Consider the following 27,277-nt stretch of genomic DNA (forward strand, 5'->3'; position numbering starts at 1 on the left):
CTTGCCTCCGATGATTGTGCCAACTAATGATATGCGCAGGTTAAGGTGGTCAGGTGTCAGGACAGACCAGCTGGTCCTTGAAAAAATAGGAGTAGCGACAGACAAGGCCATAGCGGCCCTGGAGTGTGCAGTTGGGACTTCACAGGGCTATGAAGACATAACTAAAGCACATTTGACTCTCTTCAATGAAGTTAAAAGTTATTTCTTAAAACCTGTACATAACAAGAGGGTCTGTCCATATAGAGCTGCAAAGTGGTATAATCATGACTGCAGGGCGGCAAGATCCAACCTAGGAGCTGCTATTAAGAGCAACAATCTGGGTGAGATTCGATCTGTTAGGATGCAATATAAAAATTGTATTGCTAGGGCAAAAAGAGAATGGGACGAAGCTCACTGGCAGAAATTGAAATGTGCAAGTGATCGCAAACACTCTAGACTATTTTGGCACATTGTCAAATGGGGTCACGAAAGGCCTGCAGAAGCAAGTAACAATAATGTTCCTCATGATGCATGGGTCAAATTTTTCAGCGAACAGTACTCTTCTAGGGACCAGTTAGTAGACAGTACTTGCCCTATTTATCTGTTTGCAGACGACGACATCTTTGCTCAGAGTGAAGTACTGTTGGCCCTGAAATCCGTTCACAGTGGCCGAGCTCCAGGCATTGACGGGGTCCCTGCGGATGTTTTCTTAAATGACACTGATAGATGGAGCAAATACATCTGCTTACTACTAAATCACATTGCTAAGGGTGCTGAAATCCCGACATCATGGCTGGGCGCTGTCATTATTCCTGTATATAAAAAGGGAGATCGTGCCCAACCTTGTAATTACCGCCCTATCAGCTTAATTGATACTATTCAAAAGGTTGTGGGGCGAGTTATTGTTAACAATTTGCTTGACTGGGCAGAGGACCAGAATGTTCTATCCCCATTTCAGGCTGGGTTTCGCAGAGCAACCAGCACTGTGGACCAGGTCTTCCGTTTTCAGTTGATTCAGTGGAGGACTGTGGTACTGGGTGGAGGTAGTCTTTATGCAGCATTCGTTGACCTACGGGCTGCATTCGACCTGGTACCAAGGGCAAAACTGTGGGACGTGCTGGCAGCACTGGGGGTCCCAATGACCCTGCTGACTTTGATTATAAGACTCCATGAAGGTACTTATGCTAAAATCCAATGGGGTGGCTATGGAAATGACACTGTTGAATTTCCTGTTGAGCGTGGGGTTCGACAGGGTTGTTCTATGGCACCAACATTGTTTACCCTTTTTATCAATGGCATTGTTTCCCGCATGCAATCTCAGGCCGTGGATGCTCCTTCTCTCGCAGGTGTAAAAGTTCCTATTTTAATGTTTGCCGATGACACCTTGATTTTATCCAAATCCCCTAGCGGCCTGCAAAAAGCACTGGTAATTTTTGATAAGTTCTGTGGTGATCACGGCTTGGAGGTGAACGCTTCTAAAACAAAACTCATGGTTTTTAATCTTCATAGAAATTTTAAATCCAAAATATCCATGAGTGGGCGCTACCTCGAAGTAGTAAATTCTTTTACTTACCTGGGGATTCAAATTTCTAACGACAATAGATGGAACCAACATTTAAATATTGCAGTATTGAGACACAAGCAATTGGCTGGTACCATCGTCAAGGAACACTGTAAATCACTGACCAAACCGATTAAACCACCCTTGATCATATACGAGGCTAAGGCAATAGGGTCAGCATTGTATGTGGCTGAGTTGTGGGGGCATGAAAACCTGCAGGAGTTACAAACATCGGAGAATAACTTCCTAAGGAAACTTACAGGCACCCCACAGAGCAGTCCGCTTTTGCCTCTGAGATATGACCTTGGCAGGAAAGAAATCTCGGCAATGGGTAAACTACGTCCGATATTATATTGGCGTAGAATCTGGACCACCCCTGAGCTTTCACATTATGCAGAAGGGTTTGCTGACGTTATCAAAGCAGATCGATTTAACAAAATTAAATGGTTTAAATCACTAAAATTAGCTTTATGTGAACTAGGACTAAATGTATTGTGGTCCGACCCAGCCGGGTCATCCTTCCCATCAAAGTTAACCATAAAAAATGTATTTTGGGGATGGGTTGAAAACAGGAGTTTGCTTAGCATTACTAACGGATCCATGACTACTGCTTTCCTTGAGGTTAAGCTGTTTCCTATGTACGAATTGTATTGGGATTATATATCGAAACCCATGGATAGGAAACTGTTTTTCCAACTGAGGGCTGGTTCTCTCCCTCTCCGCAACTTAACATCAAAGTGGAGAGATGGAAGTCCAGCTACTTGCCCAGTGTGTGGGGAAGGAAAGGAAACGCTTGGACATTTTTTGTTCTCCTGTCATGTATATTCCGCTCCAAGACGTGTTTGGTTGGCACCTATGTGTAGAAACCTGGGTACTAAAAGTAGTACGGTAGCTTTGCGTATTGTAAAATCTACCTCCCTAACCTGGATCATAATAGCGACTGCAAAGTATTTGGGGTGGGCGTGGGTAATTAGGCAGAGATTGCTAGTAGGGTAACTACTCTCTGCGTAGTTGAACAGAGACTGCTAGAATATCTATTCTCTGTTCCGTCCCACGGGATGTGTCTTTTCGGACAAAAAAGAAAAAAAAAAAAAACTTTTTTTATTGATTTTTAATAGTGTAATTGGATCTGTTTTTTAACCTGATTCTTATTATATGAACTTTACATCTGTGATTGTATGAATTACGCTGATATATAATTGTAGTTTTTTCTATGTGTAACGTGCTTATGTCATATTCGATTTTTGTAATTTAATTGTATTTTATTATGTGTTTGTACGTCTGCTTTTATGAGTAATACTCAAATAAAGCACTTTTTGAATTGAATTGAATTGCATCGTTAAAGACATCAATGGCATCGTGTGTCGCATGTGGTAGGAATCTAGATTTCTTCTTTAAGTTACTAGGATCTCTTCTCTGTGTGATTTCTTCTCTCCTAAGTACTTCTCCTGAGCTTGGCACATCCTCTATGCCTGCTAGTGAGTGTGTGGTTTGAAGGAGAGATAAGTCATCATCAATGAGATCACTAGTCATTTCATCAGTTATACCGATGTTGGTTGCTTGTTCTGGTTGGGGACGATTGGTAAAGATTTTATCCAATTTTAGTTTCCTTACGAACTTAAAGATGTCAATTCTTGTTTCTACAGGATCAAAATTGGCTGTTGGGCAGAAAGTCATGCCTCTTCTCAGTACTTGTTCCTCATGGATTGTGAGTTTTCTCTGAGAGAGGTTGATGATAGTGTTCTCTTGTTTCATCGTTTCCCCCCCCTGCCCCTGCTCCGGGTTACTACAGATGTTGTATCTTGTGCGGCCCCTTCTGCCGCGCCTGGTTTTCCTCCTTTTTTTGTAGCTTTTTTCCTCATCTGGGGCTGAGGGCGTTGTCGCGTTTCTTTCATTACCTCGAATTCGTCTAAAAAAGGCTCCCTAGCACTAGCTTCCACATTTTGTCGTCCGCTTGATTTTGCTGACTCGTCCTCAGATGTTGAGACTTCTGATTCTGAGGTGACGTTAGTGTTGGCCCGTTGGACTCCCTGGGCGAGCCTTTTTCTTGTGGCATCGAATTTCTTCGCGAAGGTGAGAATTCTGCCCGTTAGATAATCTTGCTCGTCCCTTTGGGACTTTGTTTGTTTCCTTTTCTTGATTCCATTTTTGTATTCTTTGAGTCGTTTTTGCATGTTGGCACGTAGGTCTTCAATAGTCTTCGTATCCTTTTCTTTTGCAATCAGATCTTCAAGTCTTTGGATCTCAGAGAGAGCTTTATCCCTGTCACTCCATGCGTATTGTATTAGCATTAGTAACATGCCTTTGCACGAATTCGCAATGTACGCTGCCCAGTCTTTTAACAATTGAGGGTCCGGGTTTTCGTACGATGGAACGGTGAAAATCAGCAAGCCTCTGGGTACTCTATTACAGTCCACATATCTTTGGAGTGATGTGGCCTCCCACCATTTGCGTATCTCTCGTTCTTGAATTTTCTCTAATTGATGGAATAAAGTTTGTACGTTGTTCATTGATGTATGTGGCAATACCAAAGTCTCTGATCTCTTTGTTGTTACTGTATTCAGGCTTTTGAACACTTCGTCCGCATCTCTCTCCCTCTCTGCAGTTAGGGACATAATGACAGGGAGGTCCTTAGCACCAGCGTTACACGCTGTGACTATAGCAGAGTTTTCTCAAACGGGGTAACAAAAAGTTGTCTGGGGGTCTGCCAGGTCAGTTTTTAGCGGGACAGAGGTAAAGTAATAACACAGTCTATTTCCGGATACCAATGCATGCAGCGCTTACCCGTCTCCGGACGTCCACAGGAGCCACGGCGTTCTGCGGTCTCACGGGTTGGGTAGGCTTCACACAAGGTTCCTCCACAGCTTGATATTTCCAGGTTCCGCAATACGGATGCCACAATGGATTCCTCTTTTACCTCGGGGCTAACGGGCAAATTAGCTTGCTGCACCGAACGGTCACCGCCGTTGCTCCGCCACGTCCCGGGTGCTGGCGTCTCGCGGTGGTGAGCCGCGTAATATCGATACACGCTGGCTTTTTCGAAAGAAAGCAGACGGCACTCCAAACTGGTGGTATTTTGATGGATTTATTAGCAGACCCCTTACCCCATAAGAAGACAAACGCGTTTCGCCGTAAAACGGCTTCCTCAGTGTCAAAGTGAATAAACTCATACGCCATTATATCTCCACCTCTTCAGTAACATCAAAAGAGGACTAAGCCAAAAAAAAACAAAAAATAAATAAATAAATAAATATATGTATATATATATATATATATTGCAGCACGAATCAACTACATCCAGTTGAAGAAATGGTAAGCACACTGGTGTCCGATTTCCAAAATTGTTTATTGCAAACCCCCTTCACCCCAGACAGACGCATTTCGCTCTACTAGCTTCGTCAGTGTCAGTTCCGGCGGGGGAGCCGCTCGCATTGCTTGCCTGACTCTCTGCTTTTCACGAAGGATCTGTGCTCTGCGTTCTGAGGCTGAAGGCTGCTCCGCTTTGAGGCGCTCTATTGGGACCTGGGAGCTCGTGTGCTCCATACCGGATTTTGAGTGTCTGCGGAGGAAGAGAGGCGTTTGACTACATCAGCGGGAGCGGGACTGCGAGGCCCAGAGGTGCTAGCGCTTGCTCATTGCGCGCACCTGGTGCCTCTTCCCGCCCCCTCCCTGAAGGCTTCTTTACATCTCGCGGCCCCCGCTCCGCGGGCGCCGCTCGCATTGCTTGCCTGACTCTCTGCTTTTCACGAAGGATCTGTGCTCTGCGTTCTGAGGCTGAAGGCTGCTCCGCTTTGAGGCGCTCTATTGGGACCTGGGAGCTCGTGTGCTCCATACCGGATTTTGAGTGTCTGCGGAGGAAGAGAGGCGTTTGACTACATCAGCGGGAGCGGGACTGCGAGGCCCAGAGGTGCTAGCGCTTGCTCATTGCGCGCACCTGGTGCCTCTTCCCGCCCCCTCCTCCTCCTACTTAGCCTTCCTATCTAACGCGAACGCGGGACGCGCGCGGACAAAAGCGCGGACGAAGACCGGACAAAGAGCGGGCCCTCTGAGGCCCTCAGTGGCTGAAGTAGGCTGGGCTGGGCCCACTTATTAATAACTGGTGATTAGATACTATTGTATTTTGTAACCCATTCATCGTATATAGACCTTGGCTGCTGCTGCACTTTTAGTGACACAGTATACTCGCCTCATTGGTTTTGCGATTGGTTAGTATTTGTCGTATATAATTTTAACCCTGTTCACTGACACGGTATATAGTTTTACCTTCACAATTTGATATTGCCCGCAATATGACCGCAAAAAAGCTTAGATCTGGGAGACTGTTGGGGGGGAGATCAACAGCTAAGAACAGATCCAACCCCCTTCGAAATAAGAATGTTTCTACAATCCATTTGAAGGGCCAAAATCAGATTTTTCAGCTTTGGGAGAAATCGGGGGATAAGGCACCACTGGAAAATATTGTCTCCCATAAGTGGGTTTCCTTAGTATCATCACGTATTCCATCGCCTAATCAATCTTCGAAGGAGGAGGATTTGGGAAAGTTTAATTTAAGCCCTCACTCTACTGTGGGTGTTTTATCTACCCCTTCGATATCTGCTGTGAATGACAATTGTTCAGCCCTAAGCCAGATAATTTCCAACATACCAAGGCTCTTCTAACATCCGTAAATGCTTCGCATAATGGCACTCTATACCTCTCCAAGCAAGGGAGGATACTAATGAAGACTCTCAGCCCCTGGATATTGATCCAGTGTTATGCGAACGTTACCTGGTTGATGAACCTAGGGCACTGCTAGATCTGGTAAATACCCCAATAGGTGCTACCCCCTCTGGACTCCATCTTTATAGTAGTACCCCCTCTCCAAACTCCCAAGACCTTTCCTTCCAGACAAGCATGTCAAAAAGTCCAATGCTTAATATAACGGGGATTGAGGTTAATAATGATCCTAGTTTAAGATTATCAGAGAAACCTATTTCTGAATTCCTGATCTCCATGGAACATTTGTTGTCCTCAATTCTAACGCTATTGAACAAATTTGTGGGTAGCTCAGATTGCGTACTGGATTCTGTTACCCAAATTTTAAAGGCTTTATTGTCAAAAACCACTGAAAGGAGTTGTGGTTTAGATCCCCCTACCACAACACTGCCTCAAACAATTTCGGCTAATCCACCTTGTTTGTTAATTGAGAATATACGTGCTGCACCTGTACTGAAGGATTTATGTCCTACACTTAAAACGTCTGCTTATAATTGTATAAGTGATTTAGTTCCAGGTATTGGTTTAGAAGAAAATAGTGTTGTATTGGCTGATGCAACTGCCGAAAAGGCACTATACCCTATATTTGATCCAGATTTCAAGGGGCCGGAATTGGAGGAAAAAGTGGAAAAACAAGGAAAGCATAAAGGGAAAAAAAAGAGGAAGTCTCTCCGCAGATTTAAAAAGAGGAGGCAGAAACAAATTCTATTTGAGAATTCCAAAGTTTCTTTTTATTCCTCCCCCGCTAAGGCTGAGATAGATATTGGATCTTTGAGGCATGATTCTATTAGGTTGCCATCTGAATCCTCTGGGCCTTCCACTAATACAGATGAAACTATTATTAGTTGTTCTAACCTTAATTTGAGAGAACAGGGTGCAGAAAAAGAAAGGCTCATGGTCCACTCTCCAGTGGTGGAAGCAAGAATTTCTGTCTCTGTGGCATCCCCCTCCCTTAAACCTACTGCCCCTTCTTTCCATACACGGGCAGAAAGGGTAGCCCCTGGTCAAAACTCTGCTTATAAGATGATGGAATCCCGTACTGATTCATTGATCTTGGACTTTGTCCCACTATTTGACCTTGATTTGGTATTGAATAGATCTTTTTTGCTGAAATGTTGTAAAGACATTGAGGGCTTAAAATTAATCAAATCAAGTGATATTGATTTAGTAACAATATTAGGTACAGGGTCTACGTCATTTATCAGGGTAAGGTTCTACTCAAACTTGATAGTTAATCTTATATTAAATAAAGCAGAAATTTTCCAGAGTTGGGGGATTGATGTGGTTCCCTTTACAGCCACATGTGCTGATAACCACAATGAGAATGGCTATTATAGGGGCCCGGCTCAAGTTGGCTCTTCTCAATCTTTTGATGACTTAAAGATTCGTGTCTCAAAATCTAAAAGGATAGTTACTCATGTTATCCCCCCCCCCATTAACAATAAATAGGGGTATAACTGAGAATGATCAGCAATGGAACTGGTTACCTGGTGCTTTGTCATCTAAGGTGACAGACAACCCAAAATTGTTTTCTCACCTTTAGCAGTGTCTTTTCTGTTATCTCCTGGAATGCAGCTGGCATTAATAACAATCCTGAAAAATTACTGTATCTTTTTTCTTTGAATGCCAATATAATCTGCATCCAGGAAACTTGGTGTATTGATAAACTGAATGTAGGGAAAGATTATTTTGTATTAGAGGTGGCGGCAACCCCCTCTAAAAGAGGTCATGCTAAAGGGGGAATTGCCTGCTTATTGTCCAATAAAATAAAATGGAATTTTTCCCACCATATAGACCCCAGTAACCTTTTCCAGGCAGTGACTCTCTGCAATTTAGATAAAACAGGAGAGAGATACCCCTTAGTGATAATAAATTCCTATATTCCGCCAGGTGATTCTTTTAATAACTTGCTGAAACAAGTTTTTCTCTTTATTAGGCAAATTAAAGAAATAGCCCCCCTTTCTAATTTTCTGTTAGTTGGTGACTTAAATTGTAAAGTTTCGAACTATAGTTTGGAGCTTTTCAGGAATAAAGTAAAAGAGGAGGTTATGTTGATTCCCCAAGCCCTCTTCCCAGACAATATAAAAACAAATAAACGGGGTAAAATTCTGTTGGAGGAATTATATAGTGCGGAGGGGCTTATAGTTAATGGTAGGCTTCCATCCGACATTCCTGCAAACTATACACATAGTTCCCCCAATAGTAAATCTATTTTGGATTATATCATTGTTGACCACCCTACTTTTTTTCTTTTAAGGGATTTGGTCGTTATAGAATCTACCCTCAGTGACCATAATGTTATTATGCTAACTCTCCTAGTAGATCCCCCTAATTCAGACACCTGGGTGCTTGATAGGGATGTGGTCTCCTTTCAAAAAACAGGAAGATGTTTCTGGGATTATAAAGCTATGAAGGGCCTGGAACCTATCCTTGTGAAAACTTTATCCAATTTAATCAATTGGCAGGGGGTGGAACAGTCTTCCTTTGAGGCTTTTATGAAGGAGATCATCTCTGCTGTAAAAAAATCGATTTTAATTAAGAAAAAACAATCCCTCCCTAAAGCAGTTGCTTCCCTTAATAAGGAAATAAATAAATTGGTGAGGGAACAATACATAAGTGCAGCAGTAGAAAGATCTCAGAAAATATCTCTCCTCAAAAGAAGGAGAAGCAGGATAAAGAAAAAATTGAAAAAGGAAAAAGAGGACTTGTTATGGATTGATTTGCGGGAAGCCGCTGTTCAAGGGAACGCTAGGCAATTCTGGACTCTTATTGGGGAGGGGTGCGGCTCAAGAGTGCGCCCTCTTCCAATCCCTATTCCAGAACAAACCTGGGTCAACTTCATTTTAAGTCTGTATGCTAAGAATGATCAGCAAGCGGATCTTAGGGGAATTGGGGAAGATAGTAACTCCACAATTGAATGCCCCTCAGAATTATCCATAGAATCGGCTATTAGGGAGATGCGCCCATCAGGAGCTATGGGACCTGATGAACTTCCGATTTCAGTCTTGAAACAAGATCCTGCGTCCTGGAGCAAAATCTTATTTCCTCTCTTCAGGTTTTGCTTCATTAAAAAAACTATTCCATCATCTTGGCAGGGGAGTATTCTGGTCCCCATGTTTAAAAAGGGCGCTAGAAATTCACCCATTAACTATCGTCAAATAGCCCTCTTGGAAGCAATTGGGAAGGTTTTCTCTAAATGTCTTTTATCCCTAATTAACGATTGGGTGGTATTAAAACAAATCTTACCACTAGAACAAGTAGGCTTTCGTAAAGGCCATGGAACTCTGGATAATCTTTCCGCTCTTCAGACTATTACAGATAAATATATAAGGGTACGCGGCGGAAGAGTCTACGTGGCCTTTATAGATTTCTCCACAGCCTTCGACAAGGTTGATCGCCCGTTGCTGTGGAGAAAGCTCTCCGCCTTGGGAATGCCCCCTCAATTGTTGGACATGATCCAGGTGTTACATACAGACACGTGGTGTCAGGTCTTGCAAGGAGGTGATAGGGGCCTTTCCGAGATCATCCCTTCATGTAATGGCCTTAAGCAGGGCTGTCTCCTTGCTCCGTTACTTTTTTCTTTATATATTGCAGACTTACCTGCTTCACTCTCTTCCTGTGATGGTATAGCGCCTATATTGGGCGGAAAGCACATTTTATGTATGTTATATGCGGATGATATCATAATAATGGATCTTATGCCTAAAGGCCTCGCCAAACGCCTCCTAGCTCTACGTCAGTATGCAGATTCCCATTTTTTAAAAATTAATGCATCTAAGAGCAAACTTATGTGCATCTCAGGCCGGAAAAAACAAAAATTTACGAACTTTATCTGGTCTGTGGGAGATGAAAAACTTGAGGTAGTAAAGAGTTATGTCTTCTTAGGAAAATTAATCTGTGACAATTTAAGTGCTAAACCCCACACTGATAACAATGCCCGGAAGGCTTTATCCCAAGGCAGAAGCTTAAGTGCATTGTATTCGGCAATGGGAAGAAGGCATTTCTCATACTTACTGGAGGTCTTTAGGGCAAAAGTTCCTTCTACCCTTCTATATGGACTAGAACTAATTGACATTAAGCATTGGGATTTTCTAAATAAGGTGGAGGGAAAATTGCTAAGAAGCGTAGCCTCCATTAGTTCTGCCTGCTCTGTGGCTGCTTGCAGACTTGAGTTTGGGTTGCGCAGCAGTTGGGTGCAGGGCCTGGCAGCTGTAGTACGTTGGGTCGCAAGCATAGCCAGAGGAGAAGAGGGGACTATGAGGTTCCTCTTAAAGACGGAACTACTAGGAAGTTTAAGAGAACACTCCTTAATTGTTAATAACTTCAGAAAGGCTGTATCGCTCTTGCAGCTGGAAGAGAATTCTCTCTTTTCTTTATCCGCATCCCAGCTAAAGTCTGTCTTGAAAGAGGCTACTTGGGATCTTAGCTTTAGACAAGACAGTACTTCAATTCTTGCTAAGAAGGGTATTCATTTTCTCACTGATTCATTCGCAAGAAAATTTGTGCAACCTTACGCTACTTGGAACTTACCACATGGTATTCGGAGATTTTGGTTTCTATTGAGACAGGATTTGTTACCTCTAAATAATCTTTTATTTAAATGGTATGGAGTCTCTGCTAATTGCAATTTTTGTCATCAATCTATTCAAGATCGAGCGCATGTACTTTTTATTTGCCCAGTGCTGCGTTCTTATCGCTGCAAATGGTTAAGACAAATATGTTTGCAAATGGGTATTGTAAATGCTAATTCTTTTATGTTCGCCCTTCACAACCCTCCTAATGAGAGATTTTGTTTCTGCATTTTTAATTTTTTAAAATGTTTTTTAGATATTTTCTGATGAATGACACGCGCATTAATGTGACACTTTGTATTGCAGTAAGTGCTATAATTTGTCTTTTTTATATTATGAATGGTATTTTGTATTTTGTTCTTTTCCTTATGTGGACCTCCATGGAGTTCCAAAACATAATAAAGATTGACTTGACTTGTGTACTACCAAACTACGCCATTTTAAACCCTGCCCATCATCGTTTCCTTCAACAAAATAAAAGAATGTTTCATTTGTAACGGCGATGGCCATCTTGTAGTATGTATATTTTACCAAACATTTCATAGGTTTTAAATGGCGATCAATAAAGTGCTTACGTGCTCATTTTAAAAGAAACATTGATTTTGGAACCACAAACATTTCATTTCTGAGAACATTTCATAAAGACATTGTTATTGTGCAATCATCTCTGTTAGAACACAATTATATATGTTTTTGATGTATTTATCATTGCCCTGAATGGGCATTATTAACAGCTTATTTTTGCCCTGTATGGGCACTATTAGCACCTTTTTTGTTGACTGAACTGTTTCGTCTCATTTACGGTATCACAGGGAACCTGGTTATGGTTATAATTTAAAACTGTTTTTAATCTCTGATTCCGGTAGATTGGGCTTTCATTATACATGGTCCCATGTATTTATTTATGCATTTTTATATTGCGCGGACTTTACCCGAAGGCGTCAGAGCGCTTCACAATAGGAACAGAAATGAAACATAATGAGAAACATTACACATTAAAAGATTACAAAAGCAAACGTTACGTTACATAAGGTAAAGTGACAATTGTGAGCAAACAAAATACATGAGGTAGTAAAAATTGTGGGCAACCAAAAATACATGAGGTAGTGAAAAGTGCACAAGAGGAAAAAGTGACAAGTGTGCGGTTACAAGAGAAAACAAAGTATCATTTGAGGTATATTACTGCAAAAGGTGCTAGACACTCATGCACAAAAAGCGTTACGTAGGCAGAGGTGGCACTTGTGCAGGTAACAAAGGTAGAACATGTGAGAGGTAGCAAACCGTGTGTTACCAGGGCAAAGTGGTGTGTGCATGTTACAAAAGGGCACCAAACACAAGTACATGGAGAACACTACAAACAGGCAGCCACACCAACCACAAGAATACACTGGGAAGGCACTTCCATGGTCATGTGAGGTAGAAATTTTCAGTAGTGGGAAGTCTTCCTCCAAATAACATGAGGACGTGAATTACTTTTGGAGGTGTCTCTGGAGGAGGAGAACTTTGAGGTCCCTTTTGAAGGCCTGGGAGGAGGCGGTGGTCCGGAGCTGAGGCGGAAAAGAGTTCCAGATTCTCACTGCGTTGCCTGAAAAGGATTGGGCCATTGTTCTCTCCTTCTTGAAAGTGGGAGGTTCAAGCAGTAGATTTTCCGCATTGCGTGAAGGTCTAGAGCCTCCAGAGAGTTTCAGTTTATTCGCCAGGTAGCGAGGAGAGGAGGAGTGCAAGGCTTTGTGGGTGATACAAGCGGTCTTGTAGATAGCTCTAGCTTCGAAGGGAAGCCAGCGGAGGGTAGATAACAACGGTGTGATGTGATCGCTTCTTTTGGCCCCATAAATGAAACGAGCTGCTGAATGGAAAACAGACTTAAGTGGGGACAGGTGAGATTTGGGGAGGCCAGTAAGAAGAGAATTGCAGTAGTCTAGTCTGGAGAGGACCAGTGATTGCACCAGGGTTATAAGGTCCTGCTCCGGGAAGAAGCGTCGTATTCCCCAAAGAAGGCGCAGTTGGTAACGCGCAGATTTTGCAGTAGAATTGATGTGGGGAGTTAGAATGAGTTTTTTGTCGAGAATGACACCAAGGGATTTTGCGCTGTCGACAATGATGGGTTTATTGTTTAGTAGATTCATCTCATCCATCCATGATTGAACCGGGGGAGGAGAGAGTGAGGAGGAGAAGAGGAGGAATTCAGTTTTGGAGGGATTCAGAATCAATTGATGAGTTGACATCCAGTTTTGGATGGAGTCGAGAGTGGAGCTTAGGATGGAGAGATCATGAGTGGAGGTAACCTTGAGGTAGAGTTGGGTGTCGTCTGCATAGAGATGATAGTGAATCCCGGATTTGCTTAGGAGGTTTCCCAGTGGTTCTAAGTAGAGATTGAACAATGTGGGTGCAAGTATAGAGCCTTGGGGAACACCTTGACCCACCGCCACAGGAGAAGAGAGACTATTCGCTATTTTGATCATTTGAGATCTGTCAGAGAGGAAGGATGCAAACCATTTAAGCACAGTGCCCTCCATGCCCATTCTCTGTTGAAGGATATTGAGGAGGGTGTTGTGATTGACAGTGTCAAAGGCTGCAGAAAGGTCAAGGAGAATTAGCAGACAGGACCCCCCTGAGTCGAGTATCCTCAGCGCATCATCAACAACTTGCAGTAGGGCTGTTTCAGTGCTGCAGTTTTGCATGAAGCCAGACTGACAATTGTCAAGAAGATCATTGTCCTTGATATGACGAGAGAGTTGTTTTGCTACACATCTTTCTGTGATCTTCGCAAGAAAGGGAAGGTTAGTAATGGGGCGGAAGTTGTTGAGGTCCTTCGCATCAGCAGTGGGCTTTTTAAGCAGAGGGGTGACCTGCCCAGTTTTGAAGGCGACAGGAAGGGAGCCTTGCCATGGGGAGAGGTTGATCAGAGTGGTCCAATAGGAAAGGGAATGGGTATAGAAGTCAACGGCAATGGCACTGGGGATAGGGTCAAGAGAATGGTTGGAGGGCTTTGTTTCGCGTATGCACTTGAGAAGGGCATCTTCAGATATGGGGTCAAAGCTCTGCCAAATGGCTAAGGATTTGCACTCCTCTGGAGGTGTAGGATGAGCGACCTGATCCACAAGTGATTTCACTTTTTCATCGAAGAAAGCAGCGAAATCCGCTGCTCTTAGTAGAATCCTCCACCTCGGAGGATGTGGGAGAGCAGCTCGGAATCTTGATGAGATCGAATAGTTTTTTGGGTCTGTTTTTGGCGGAGTCAAGGAGGGCTTTGAAATGCGCCGCTTTCTCAAGGAAGATATGCTTGTGGTACTTTGATCTTGCTGTGCGAAGCATGGCTAAATTGTCTGTGGAGGGCACTTGCCTCCATTGCTTCTCCAGGAATCTTAGCTGCTTCCTTTCCTCATAAAGGGATTTGTTGAACCAAGGTGCTGAGGGAGTGGGCCTGATCCTTTTGCTTTTGAGTGGAGCGACGTTATTGATTTCAGCTGCAAGAACTGTGAGGCATTGGGAGGTGAGATCGTCAACAGCTATGTTCGGGTCTAGCTTTGGGAGTGATAGCAAAGCTGATTCACAGAGGGGACCGACATCAATATTTTTGGCATCACGGAACCAGGAGATGGCCTTCTTGGGTTGGCCAAGAGTTATAGAGTGTGAAAGTTGGAGAGAGAATGGGATGAGGTGGTGGTCAGACCAATCTACATGAATTGGGGTAGTGGTAGACAGTATGCCTGCTTTAGAAATAACAAGGTCCAGGATTGCGCCCTTAGAGTGGGTTGGTTCAATGCAGTGTTGGATAAGATCATTTGTGGAGAGGACAGCCTCATGAGACAGGTGGCCAGAGAGCTCGCAGAGGAGTCTTGCTGTACGCCCCAGTGGAGATTGAAGTCACCCACGAAGGTCTGATTGTCACTTTGTGTGTATTGGTCGCTGATGAAGTCAGTGAGATCTTCTATGAACGAAGGGCCACTACGAGGCGGGCGGTAGATGATATGGAATCTGAGCGGTGAACGGTGTTTCAATTGAAGCTCCAGAGAAAGGCATTCAAAGGTGAGGGAGGAACTGCTTGGAGAAGCCTTAAGTTGGAGGGCGTTTCTAAAGATGACTGCAACACCTCCCCCCGTGTTTTCAGTTCTGTCATTCCTAAATATGGAATAACCTGTGGGTAATAGGAGATCAAACATAGAGTGAGAGGTATCTTTGAACCAGGTCTCTGTGAGGAAGAGCATGTCAAGTTTGTGAAGGGTGATGGTATCGGAGATTTCAAGTTTATGTTTTACTGCAGATCTGCAGTTGTGAAGCATACAGCGCAGCTCTGTCAAGACTGTTTTAGTGACGGGGGCACTTGGGCTCCGATGGGTGATCGGGATGTTGTACTTATGTGGGGGTGCTCGGGAAGGTTTAGGTGGATGCTTTGTTCTGACAGAGGTGATGATCGGAATAGTGTAGATAGTGGGGTTGCTAGGGGGGTTGCTAGGGTAAGTCTGCTGAAGAAGGGGGGCGTTCAAGGGCTTGTGTGAGTTAACGACGTTTGTAGACGATAGGTTGAGCTTGGCTGTAATGGAGTGAGGGGGCGAGGAGCATCTCATTGGAAGTTGGGAGGGAGTAGAGGTGCATAGATGGGTGGAGATCTTAGAGCATAGAAGTGAAATGGCAGCTGTTAGCTGGGAGATGGAGGGGAACACAGGGAACCTGGTTATGGTTATAATTTAAAACTGTTTTTAATCTCTGATTCCGGTAGATTGGGCTTTCATTATACATGGTCCCATGTATGAAATTAAAGGTGAACCCACATCTCATCATCGTTATTCAGACCCCAAGGTGTCAGTGTTTTGAGGTCGATGATGTATCTAGACTCTAACGTTCGGAGTGCCTTGACCCTGTCTCCCCCACATTCTGACCGAGTTACTTGGTCAATACAATAGTAACTAAGAAGATCCCTGTTACTTTGATGATGAAAAAAAAAAAAATATATATATATATATATATATATATATATATATATATATATATATCTTCAGAACAACTTGGCAGTGTCCCCCACCAGAGAATCCATGGCACAGAGGGATTCCACAGCACGGAATGTCAAGTTTTAAAATATATTTATTTTTTCATTTTTTCTCCTCGAACACCAAGTGCAAAAAACAAAAGGGACGGTCGACGTGTTTCGGCAGATGCCTTCAACTGGACCATAGAGTCTCACCATCTAGACTGTCTTTTTAAAGTGATAAAGTGCATACGATCCCTTGTTTATATCTTGATATGGCATGTTATTGCTGCCATTTTCTTTCAATTTACTTTTTTTAAACTTTTTTTACATTTTCATGTTCAGATATTGTTGGCGGTGCTTTCAGTAAAGTACTTTTTTTCCTTACGGTCAAAGGAGGTGGAGGACATTCATATGCAAACACTAAACATGAGGTTCTTAAAAATCGTGAAAATCGTGAAAAACGTATTCATTATCGTATCTAAAATCAGATTGGTAAACAATGGAGAGAGAAAAGGAAAGATTAAGGAATGGAGAAATAGAAGGACAGTTGAATGGAAAATTAGATGGAAAAAAGGGGAAGGAAAGATGGTGGGGGAAAGAGAAAAGAAGATACGATGAGTATTGGAATTTGTACAGAGGGTAATGTAAAAAGAAGGAGGATGTTTTACAGAGGATGCCAACAGGGAAGTATATAATAATAGGAACATGTATAATAACAAGCAATGAGGACAGGGTCAACCTTATCTAAATAAAACTTATTACAGCTCTGACCCTGGAATTTCTATTGTGAGACAGCCAAGAAAGGGACTGCAGTTGGACTCAAGCTAAGTTGAAAATGAACCTTAAATTATATTGTTATTAGAATAAAATTAGAAGATGACAATGGGTTATAAAGACCATGGAGTAAGGTAAGTTGTCCCCAAGCAATTTCAATTTATCGTAAAAATAGGGAGAAAGAAGAAAGAAGAAAAAGTGCCGTGTGCAGAGTGCAAATTACACGTCAGCAAAATATCAATTTGGATCAATCATTAATTCCCACTCGGCATGTCTTCAATGTTTAGGCAAGGAAGTTGTAATGGAGTGAAGTACTTTGTACAAACTATACCTTACAAGCCTATGTTTTAAAAGTTGACAGCCTCATGAGACATATTTTGGACACAAAGGATTAAAGTGGCAAGTGCATAGTGGAAGTATATTGTGCAAAATTGCAATTTCTAGGTTAAAATGCATTGCCTTTCTCCAGATAATATTTTCAGTATTTCTCATGATCAAAAAAATATTCGCTTGGGATGTTCCACAGTCTAAATATTCAACATAGATGTTTCTAATGCTCAGTCCGTTTTCAGTCTTATTCTCGCTGTCATGATCCTTTCAGGGTTCTCTTACTCCCATTGACCACCAAAAAATGATTGTCCAATCCTTCAGTTGGGTACCATGTTGGAAAGATGATTTTCATTCCTTGCTATTATTTCTTCTCTCATCTCTCCCACTCAACTTTCATCCCTTTCATTTTTTCTGAGTTTTTCTCTGAGCAATTGGATTTTCAAGGTTCAGACTTCCGTAGTTTTTATAAATGAACATGTAGTTCAGTATCCAAGTTATGACCAAAGGGTTTTTCGGTACCCAGAGCTAGTATGAACTTGGACTCTGCTCTTTTGAGTTCCAGGGTTTTGTCACCCCCTCTTTTTTTACACACACACACACACATATATATATATATATATATATATATATATATATATATATATATATATATATATATATATATATATATATATATATATATATATATATATATATATATATATATATATATATATATATATATATATATATATATATATATATATTTGTGAACTCCACTATTGCTGGTAGAAGGGGTCAGCTGTCACGGGCGGTCCTGCATGAAGCTACCAGCCAGCCACATTAAATTCTTCAACAAAGCTCCACCAATAATGGAAAGATGCAGGACACTCGTAGTTCAGTGGTATAAGATTTATTCCGCAGATGAAAAGTTACGACGCGTTTCGCCAATACGGCTTGATCACGCTCGTCTGCTTGTAAACACAGCCATTTTTTATATACATACAACACCCTAGTGCATGGTTACAAACTTGGAAAATAAGCAGCCATCTTGGAATGGTAAAATGTCAATGGTAAATATTTGATAACCCCTCCGGGTCGCAATTCCTGACTATCATATGCTTCAAAAACATATAACATGAATTATGTATATATTAGATCAAAAATATATTAGTTGCTGTCAAAGGAATTGCGTTTGATCAAATTGCATAATTTAAACTTCCCAATTGTTTTCGACATGTCAGAATCTCGTAAATGCATAATTATATCATCATTACACATGCACTTCCTGATATCTTCCTCGGGAGAAACAGCGTGGATGATAGTATTTCATTCGCTGCTTAATTATCTTCCGCGCCATTGGTTGCACGTTGTTATAGCTACGTGCTATCAACAGTCGTATTAATCGACCATGTGAGAACAAAATACATACATATCTGCCCCAGTGGGCTGTAAACCTCCCAAGTGTTCAAAGTCACGTGAAATCATATAAACCCCAGTGGGTAATACAATTCAAACAGTAATACTGCATTAATAGATTCTTCCAATAAAGTCCAATATCTTCTGCTAGCCCAAGTTGTGTGAAATCTAAAAACAATACAAAGATTGTGTTAAAATCAAGAAGACTACGGATACACTATTACAATAGATTAACTCCAATCTGAATGTGCACATATAATCATTCATATAGATGTACAGCAAGTTCTTCACTCATATTAAATCCTTTCGGAGTAAGACACTCGAAATCCACAATATATTTCGATTCGAGTTTCCTAAGTGACAACTCACGATTGCCTCCTCGGATCCCCAAATCAACACTGTCAATAACCACTAACTGCACCAATTTCTCATCCTGCATGTGTTCTGAGAAGAAATGTCGCGCTATAGGATATTGTCTATTGTTATTATGTATTGCGCGAAGGTGCTCCAGTACTCTCTTTTTGGCCTCATGTTTGGTACTTCCCACATACCATTTGTTACATGGACAGATGAGCACATATACACTATAGGGTGTGTTGCATGTTAGATATTTGCGTATTGTGAAGGTCTTACTAGTAGTGGGTACAAGAAGAGTCTGGCAATCATGACTAAATTTACATGCTTTACAGCGTCTGCAACATTTAAAGCCAACATCCTGATTGGTTGTACTTGCTGATGTAACATAATTTCTACTTAATTCATCTCTTAATGATCTCCCTTTCCGGAAGGTTATTTGTGGGTTGTCACTCAAATATTTCTTGAGATGTATGTCAGTATGCAACACATGCCAATGTTTCTCAAATATTTTGCGCACCTCACGTGCTTGACCTGAAAAAGTAGTGATAAATCTTACTTGGTTTGCATCATCCGATGTAACTCTAGGAATTAATAATTCATCTCTGTTTTTCAGTGCTACTCTTTCCTTGGCAGTGTTGATCATATTCGGACTATACCCCCTATTTTGGAATCTCAGACACATTTTCTTCTCTTCATCAAGAAATGCACTCTCGGTACTGCAATTCCGTTTGGCGCGGAGTAGCTCGCCGTAGGGAATGCTGTAAACCAAGCTACGGGGATGGCAACTGTTCGCATTTAAAATGCTGTTACCAGCAGTTTTTTTGCGAAACGGCTTGGTGACCAGCTGTTTGTTCTCAACCTCAACAAGAACATCGAGAAACTCAAGCTTTACATCACTGATATGTTCAGTAAATGCAAGATTCAAATTGTTGACATTTAGTTTCTGTATAAAAAGCTTCACAGATGTCTCATCCCCGTTCCAAATAAAGAAAATGTCATCTATGTATCGCAGCCACAGGGCCACGTTGTTAAAGTCTGCCATCTCACTGACAACCTGCTCCTCCCACCAGCCCATGAATAAATTCGCATAGCTGGGGGCGAAGCAGGTTCCCATGGCTGTGCCCTGTGACTGACGATACAAGATGTTGTCAAAGAAAAAAAAATTATTTCTAAGACAGAAGTCAATCATAGATATGATCATTTTCGAGTGTTGCAAGTACGAAACAGAACGTGTTCTTAGAAAGTGTTCAATGGCTTTCAGTCCCTGCTCATGAAAAATACTCGTATATAGGCTTGTCACATCTAGTGTGACAAGAATAAAATGATCTTCCCAATGAATTCCATTTATGGCAGTCAAAAAATGGGTAGTATCTTTGATATACGATGGGAGAGCGACCACATACGGTCTAAGGTAGTGGTCGATGTATTTTGATGTATGTTCCAATAGTGACCCAATTGAAGATACAATTGGACGTCCTGGTGGAACTAGGGGGTCTTTATGAAGTTTAGGTAATAGATATAACATGGGGGTTCTAGGGTGGGCGCAGTATAAGTATTGAAACTCCTCAGGTTCAATTAATCCCACATCTTTCCATTCCAACAACAGATCCCTGAATGTTAGATTAGATTTCAACAGATCTTCCTGATTAGTTTTACAGTAACACCTCACATCATTAAGTTGTCGTAGCCCCTCATTAATGTACTGAGTTTTGTTAAGCACTACAACGTTTCCACCCTTGTCACTTTGTCTGATGACAATACTCCCATCACATTTCAATTCATCAATGGCCAATAATTGGCTAGTGGTAAGATTTTTCTTTCTGCCCGGTATTTTTTGATAACGTAATTTGGTCAAATCATTTAAAACACCTCTTTCAAATACATCGATGGCATCACAATGAATTAATGGAAGAAAAACAGACTTGGGTTTAAATTTAGTTCCAGGATTAAGCCCCAAATCAGTCCCCCATGTGTCCCATTCTGAAGTATTGTGGGCATTGTCCGGGTCGGAACTCATAACATGTAATAGTTCCATATCATTCATGTCAAAATTACTGGCAACTGATGTCATACTCACAGATTCGTTGCTCTTGGGTTTCGTTGCAAACCATTTCTTAAGTTTGAGCTTTCTTGAAAATAGGAAAAGATCAATGCGTGTTTCTGCAAAATTCATATTAAGAGACGGACAAAAAGATAAACCAAAAGCCAAGACTTCTTCTTCTTCCTGAGTAAGGACCCTGTTTGATAAATTCACAACTGTCATACTTGATTCTGTTGACGGCTCCTTGTTGCCATTCCCATTGGAGCATTGTTTCCTTTTGCACCTCCTCTTTTTGGCTTGTTTGTTGCGGTAGTTCCTCCTCTGTTTCCCCGTCCTCTGCCCCTTGGAGATCGTGTTTCCTGGAACATTTCTGTCCGATTTTTGCTTAACATTTGGAATTGTAATAAAAAATTCGGATTCCTGGTATTTTCCACTATTACATCTTGATTTGCTTCTCCCGTCGGGGTATCAGAGACATTGCCGTCTGAGATATCACTTTCTACTACCTCTTCTCTTCCAGCCGGTGATGGTTTGGTTATTGCTAGACCTGTTTTTTTGTCAAATAAATGATCATACTTTTTTTGGAACGTGAGGGTTCGTCCCGCTTGGTAATCTTTATAGTCTCTATAGTCTCTAATGAATTTGCGTTGTTTTTTAGCTGTAATTTCGCTTTCCAACTTATCCATTCTCACCAGTAATTTTTTGATGAAATCCTCCAATTCATCTTTAGTCATCATTGTGCTGATTTCACGTGACTTTGAACACTTGGGAGGTTTACAGCCCACTGGGGCAGATATGTATGTATTTTGTTCTCACATGGTCGATTAATACGACTGTTGATAGCACGTAGCTATAACAACGTGCAACCAATGGCGCGGAAGATAATTAAGCAGCGAATGAAATACTATCATCCACGCTGTTTCTCCCGAGGAAGATATCAGGAAGTGCATGTGTAATGATGATATAATTATGCATTTACGAGATTCTGACATGTCGAAAACAATTGGGAAGTTTAAATTATGCAATTTGATCAAACGCAATTCCTTTGACAGCAACTAATATATTTTTGATCTAATATATACATAATTCATGTTATATGTTTTTGAAGCATATGATAGTCAGGAATTGCGACCCGGAGGGGTTATCAAATATTTACCATTGACATTTTACCATTCCAAGATGGCTGCTTATTTTCCAAGTTTGTAACCATGCACTAGGGTGTTGTATGTATATAAAAAATGGCTGTGTTTACAAGCAGACGAGCGTGATCAAGCCGTATTGGCGAAACGCGTCGTAACTTTTCATCTGCGGAATAAATCTTATACCACTGAACTACGAGTGTCCTGCATCTTTCCATTATTGGTGGAGCTTTGTTGAAGAATTTAATGTGGCTGGCTGGTAGCTTCATGCAGGACCGCCCGTGACAGCTGACCCCTTCTACCAGCAATAGTGGAGTTCACAAATTTGTAAAGGAGGTAGCTGACCTTTGGAATTGTTTGGAAACACCGGAATTGGTTGCTAATTGAAACTAACAGACCAACGATATTTTACAACTGTATTTGTCCTCGTTTCATTACGAAGTATATTCCGGGCGTATTCCATTATCGTTGCACAAACGCCGAGCTGAGCCCGCCAGCTTGTGTCTGGCACACTGGGAAATGGAAGGTACGAGCGGTTTATTTCGGTAGATTTGCTCGGAATTCCGGATTACCGGGTCTGCCTGACTGAGCACTGACGGTGCCGGCGCCAATTCCGAAGTTGGGAGCATACTATAAAGTGCTTGCTGTACACAGCAGAAGTTGCACGTAGTTCAGTAAAGAAGTTTGTTCTTACTATGGCAGATGAGCTAGATGCTCGTCGTAAGAAGACTGCGGACCAATTGTTCCTCACGAATGATGCCAATACAATGGATGAAATACATACTGTTTCGAGTATGGGAACAGAACTGAACTTGCAATCTAAACTAAACAAACTGGAGCGACTGTACAAACAAGAACTGTCAAAATGGTGGGAAGCGGAATCCCTACAAAGATATATTGAAGTAAAAAGAGTACCGCGGGGATTAAGAGTTTTTACAGTCCCAACCTATGAAAATCCGGATGCAGAAATGCTACAGGAATGGTCTGACAACTCAGCTGCCTGCTCTATGATCATGATGCGAATTTTGGTCAAGTATGCCATCAAAGATAGAGCGAAACTCTTATTAGAGATTGAGCAATTAATACTGGAAATCAGCACAATGATGACTAAAGATGAATTGGAGGATTTCATCAAAAAATTACTGGTGAGAATGGATAAGTTGGAAAGCGAAATTACAGCTAAAAAACAACGCAAATTCATTAGAGACTATAAAGATTACCAAGCGGGACGAACCCTCACGTTCCAAAAAAAGTATGATCATTTATTTGACAAAAAAACAGGTCTAGCAATAACCAAACCATCACCGGCTGGAAGAGAAGAGGTAGTAGAAAGTGATATCTCAGACGGCAATGTCTCTGATACCCCGACGGGAGAAGCAAATCAAGATGTAATAGTGGAAAATACCAGGAATCCGAATTTTTTATTACAATTCCAAATGTTAAGCAAAAATCGGACAGAAATGTTCCAGGAAACACGATCTCCAAGGGGCAGAGGACGGGGAAACAGAGGAGGAACTACCGCAACAAACAAGCCAAAAAGAGGAGGTGCAAAAGGAAACAATGCTCCAATGGGAATGGCAACAAGGAGCCGTCAACAGAATCAAGTATGACAGTTGTGAATTTATCAAACAGGGTCCTTACTCAGGAAGAAGAAGAAGTCTTGGCTTTTGGTTTATCTTTTTGTCCGTCTCTTAATATGAATTTTGCAGAAACACGCATTGATCTTTTCCTATTTTCAAGAAAGCTCAAACTTAAGAAATGGTTTGCAACGAAACCCAAGAGCAACGAATCTGTGAGTATGACATCAGTTGCCAGTAATTTTGACATGAATGATATGGAACTATTACATGTTATGAGTTCCGACCCGGACAATGCCCACAATACTTCAGAATGGGACACATGGGGGACTGATTTGGGGCTTAATCCTGGAACTAAATTTAAACCCAAGTCTGTTTTTCTTCCATTAATTCATTGTGATGCCATCGATGTATTTGAAAGAGGTGTTTTAAATGATTTGACCAAATTACGTTATCAAAAAATACCGGGCAGAAAGAAAAATCTTACCACTAGCCAATTATTGGCCATTGATGAATTGAAATGTGATGGGAGTATTGTCATCAGACAAAGTGACAAGGGTGGAAACGTTGTAGTGCTTAACAAAACTCAGTACATTAATGAGGGGCTACGACAACTTAATGATGTGAGGTGTTACTGTAAAACTAATCAGGAAGATCTGTTGAAATCTAATCTAACATTCAGGGATCTGTTGTTGGAATGGAAAGATGTGGGATTAATTGAACCTGAGGAGTTTCAATACTTATACTGCGCCCACCCTAGAACCCCCATGTTATATCTATTACCTAAACTTCATAAAGACCCCCTAGTTCCACCAGGACGTCCAATTGTATCTTCAATTGGGTCACTATTGGAACATACATCAAAATACATCGACCACTACCTTAGACCGTATGTGGTCGCTCTCCCATCGTATATCAAAGATACTACCCATTTTTTGACTGCCATAAATGGAATTCATTGGGAAGATCATTTTATTCTTGTCACACTAGATGTGACAAGCCTATATACGAGTATTTTTCATGAGCAGGGACTGAAAGCCATTGAACACTTTCTAAGAACACGTTCTGTTTCGTACTTGCAACACTCGAAAATGATCATATCTATGATTGACTTCTGTCTTAGAAATAATTTTTTTTTCTTTGACAACATCTTGTATCGTCAGTCACAGGGCACAGCCATGGGAACCTGCTTCACCCCCAGCTATGCGAATTTATTCATGGGCTGGTGGGAGGAGCAGGTTGTCAGTGAGATGGCAGACTTTAACAACGTGGCCCTGTGGCTGCGATACATAGATGACATTTTCTTTATTTGGAACGGGGATGAGACATCTGTGAAGCTTTTTATACAGAAACTAAATGTCAACAATTTGAATCTTGCATTTACTGAACATATCAGTGATGTAAAGCTTGAGTTTCTCGATGTTCTTGTTGAGGTTGAGAACAAACAGCTGGTCACCAAGCTGTTTCGCAAAAAAACTGCTGGTAACAGCATTTTAAATGCGAACAGTTGCCATCCCCGTAGCTTGGTTTACAGCATTCCCTACGGCGAGCTACTCCGCGCCAAACGGAATTGCAGTACCGAGAGTGCATTTCTTGATGAAGAGAAGAAAATGTGTCTGAGATTTCAAAATAGGGGGTATAGTCCGAATATGATCAACACTGCCAAGGAAAGAGTAGCACTGAAAAACAGAGATGAATTATTAATTCCTAGAGTTACATCAGATGATGCAAACCAAGTAAGATTTATCACTACTTTTTCAGGTCAAGCACGTGAGGTGCGCAAAATATTTGAGAAACATTGGCATGTGTTGCATACTGACATACATCTCAAGAAATATTTGAGTGACAACCCACAAATAACCTTCCGGAAAGGGAGATCATTAAGAGATGAATTAAGTAGAAATTATGTTACATCAGCAAGTACAACCAATCAGGATGTTGGCTTTAAATGTTGCAGACGCTGTAAAGCATGTAAATTTAGTCATGATTGCCAGACTCTTCTTGTACCCACTACTAGTAAGACCTTCACAATACGCAAATATCTAACATGCAACACACCCTATAGTGTATATGTGCTCATCTGTCCATGTAACAAATGGTATGTGGGAAGTACCAAACATGAGGCCAAAAAGAGAGTACTGGAGCACCTTCGCGCAATACATAATAACAATAGACAATATCCTATAGCGCGACATTTCTTCTCAGAACACATGCAGGATGAGAAATTGGTGCAGTTAGTGGTTATTGACAGTGTTGATTTGGGGATCCGAGGAGGCAATCGTGAGTTGTCACTTAGGAAACTCGAATCGAAATATATTGTGGATTTCGAGTGTCTTACTCCGAAAGGATTTAATATGAGTGAAGAACTTGCTGTACATCTATATGAATGATTATATGTGCACATTCAGATTGGAGTTAATCTATTGTAATAGTGTATCCGTAGTCTTCTTGATTTTAACACAATCTTTGTATTGTTTTTAGATTTCACACAACTTGGGCTAGCAGAAGATATTGGACTTTATTGGAAGAATCTATTAATGCAGTATTACTGTTTGAATTGTATTACCCACTGGGGTTTATATGATTTCACGTGACTTTGAACACTTGGGAGGTTTACAGCCCACTGGGGCAGATATGTATGTATTTTGTTCTCACATGGTCGATTAATACGACTGTTGATAGCACGTAGCTATAACAACGTGCAACCAATGGCGCGGAAGATAATTAAGCAGCGAATGAAATACTATCATCCACGCTGTTTCTCCCGAGGAAGATATCAGGAAGTGCATGTGTAATGATGATATAATTATGCATTTACGAGATTCTGACATGTCGAAAACAATTGGGAAGTTTAAATTATGCAATTTGATCAAACGCAATTCCTTTGACAGCAACTAATATATTTTTGATCTAATATATACATAATTCATGTTATATGTTTTTGAAGCATATGATAATCAGGAATTGCGACCCGGAGGGGTTATCAAATATTTACCATTGACATTTTACCATTCCAAGATGGCTGCTTATTTTCCAAGTTTGTAACCATGCACTAGGGTGTTGTATGTATATAAAAAATGGCTGTGTTTACAAGCAGACGAGCGTGATCAAGCCGTATTGGCGAAACGCGTCGTAACTTTTCATCTGCGGAATAAATCTTATACCACTGAACTACGAGTGTCCTGCATCTTTCCATTATTGGTGGAGCTTTGTTGAAGAATATATATATATATATATATATATATATATATATATATATGTGTGTGTGTGTGTGTATATATTTATATATATATGTATATATATATATATACACACATCACTCACAGATACATGTAGAATGGAAACCCCACATAACTGTGCTCCATATACATGTTCACTACTTACAGACCCAAACACAGTGGAAAGCCAACAAACCTGCATTCCACACACATGTACATCACTCACAGATTGACTCATACTAGACCAGCTACACACCTCACTTCTGCTACACATGCACAGGTTATAAGAAAATGAAGCTGGAAACCCAACACATACATGAACAGCAGTCAAAGATCCACCCAGACTGTAAAACAAACATGCCTGTGTTTCAAATGCAGGCACACTATTCACAGACTCAAACTCTGGAAAATCATCAAACCTGCACTTGACAGACAAAGCCCACTTACAGATCCACTCACACTGGACAATCTATACACCTGCTGTGTGACTGACCCAAACTCATTGTTCATGTACCCTGAATTCCAGAGCTTGGGGTGCCTGCCTTTGTACCCCAAGCTCCTTACACTGTCCATGTGCCCCAAGCGCCTCATGCTCTGTCCATATGACA

The 27,277-nt window shown here is 41.3% G+C and overlaps 1 long non-coding RNA gene across 1 annotated transcript in view; it reads right to left on the reverse strand.

Moving 5' to 3' along the window:
- LOC144824696 (uncharacterized) overlaps positions 1-27,277 on the reverse strand; it is a 124,920-nt gene that overhangs the window by 34,103 nt on the left and 63,540 nt on the right. The window lies entirely within an intron of this gene.

The sequence above is a fragment of the Lissotriton helveticus genome, chromosome 3_1 (assembly GCF_964261635.1).
Source record: "Lissotriton helveticus chromosome 3_1, aLisHel1.1, whole genome shotgun sequence".
NCBI lineage: Eukaryota > Metazoa > Chordata > Amphibia > Caudata > Salamandridae > Lissotriton > Lissotriton helveticus.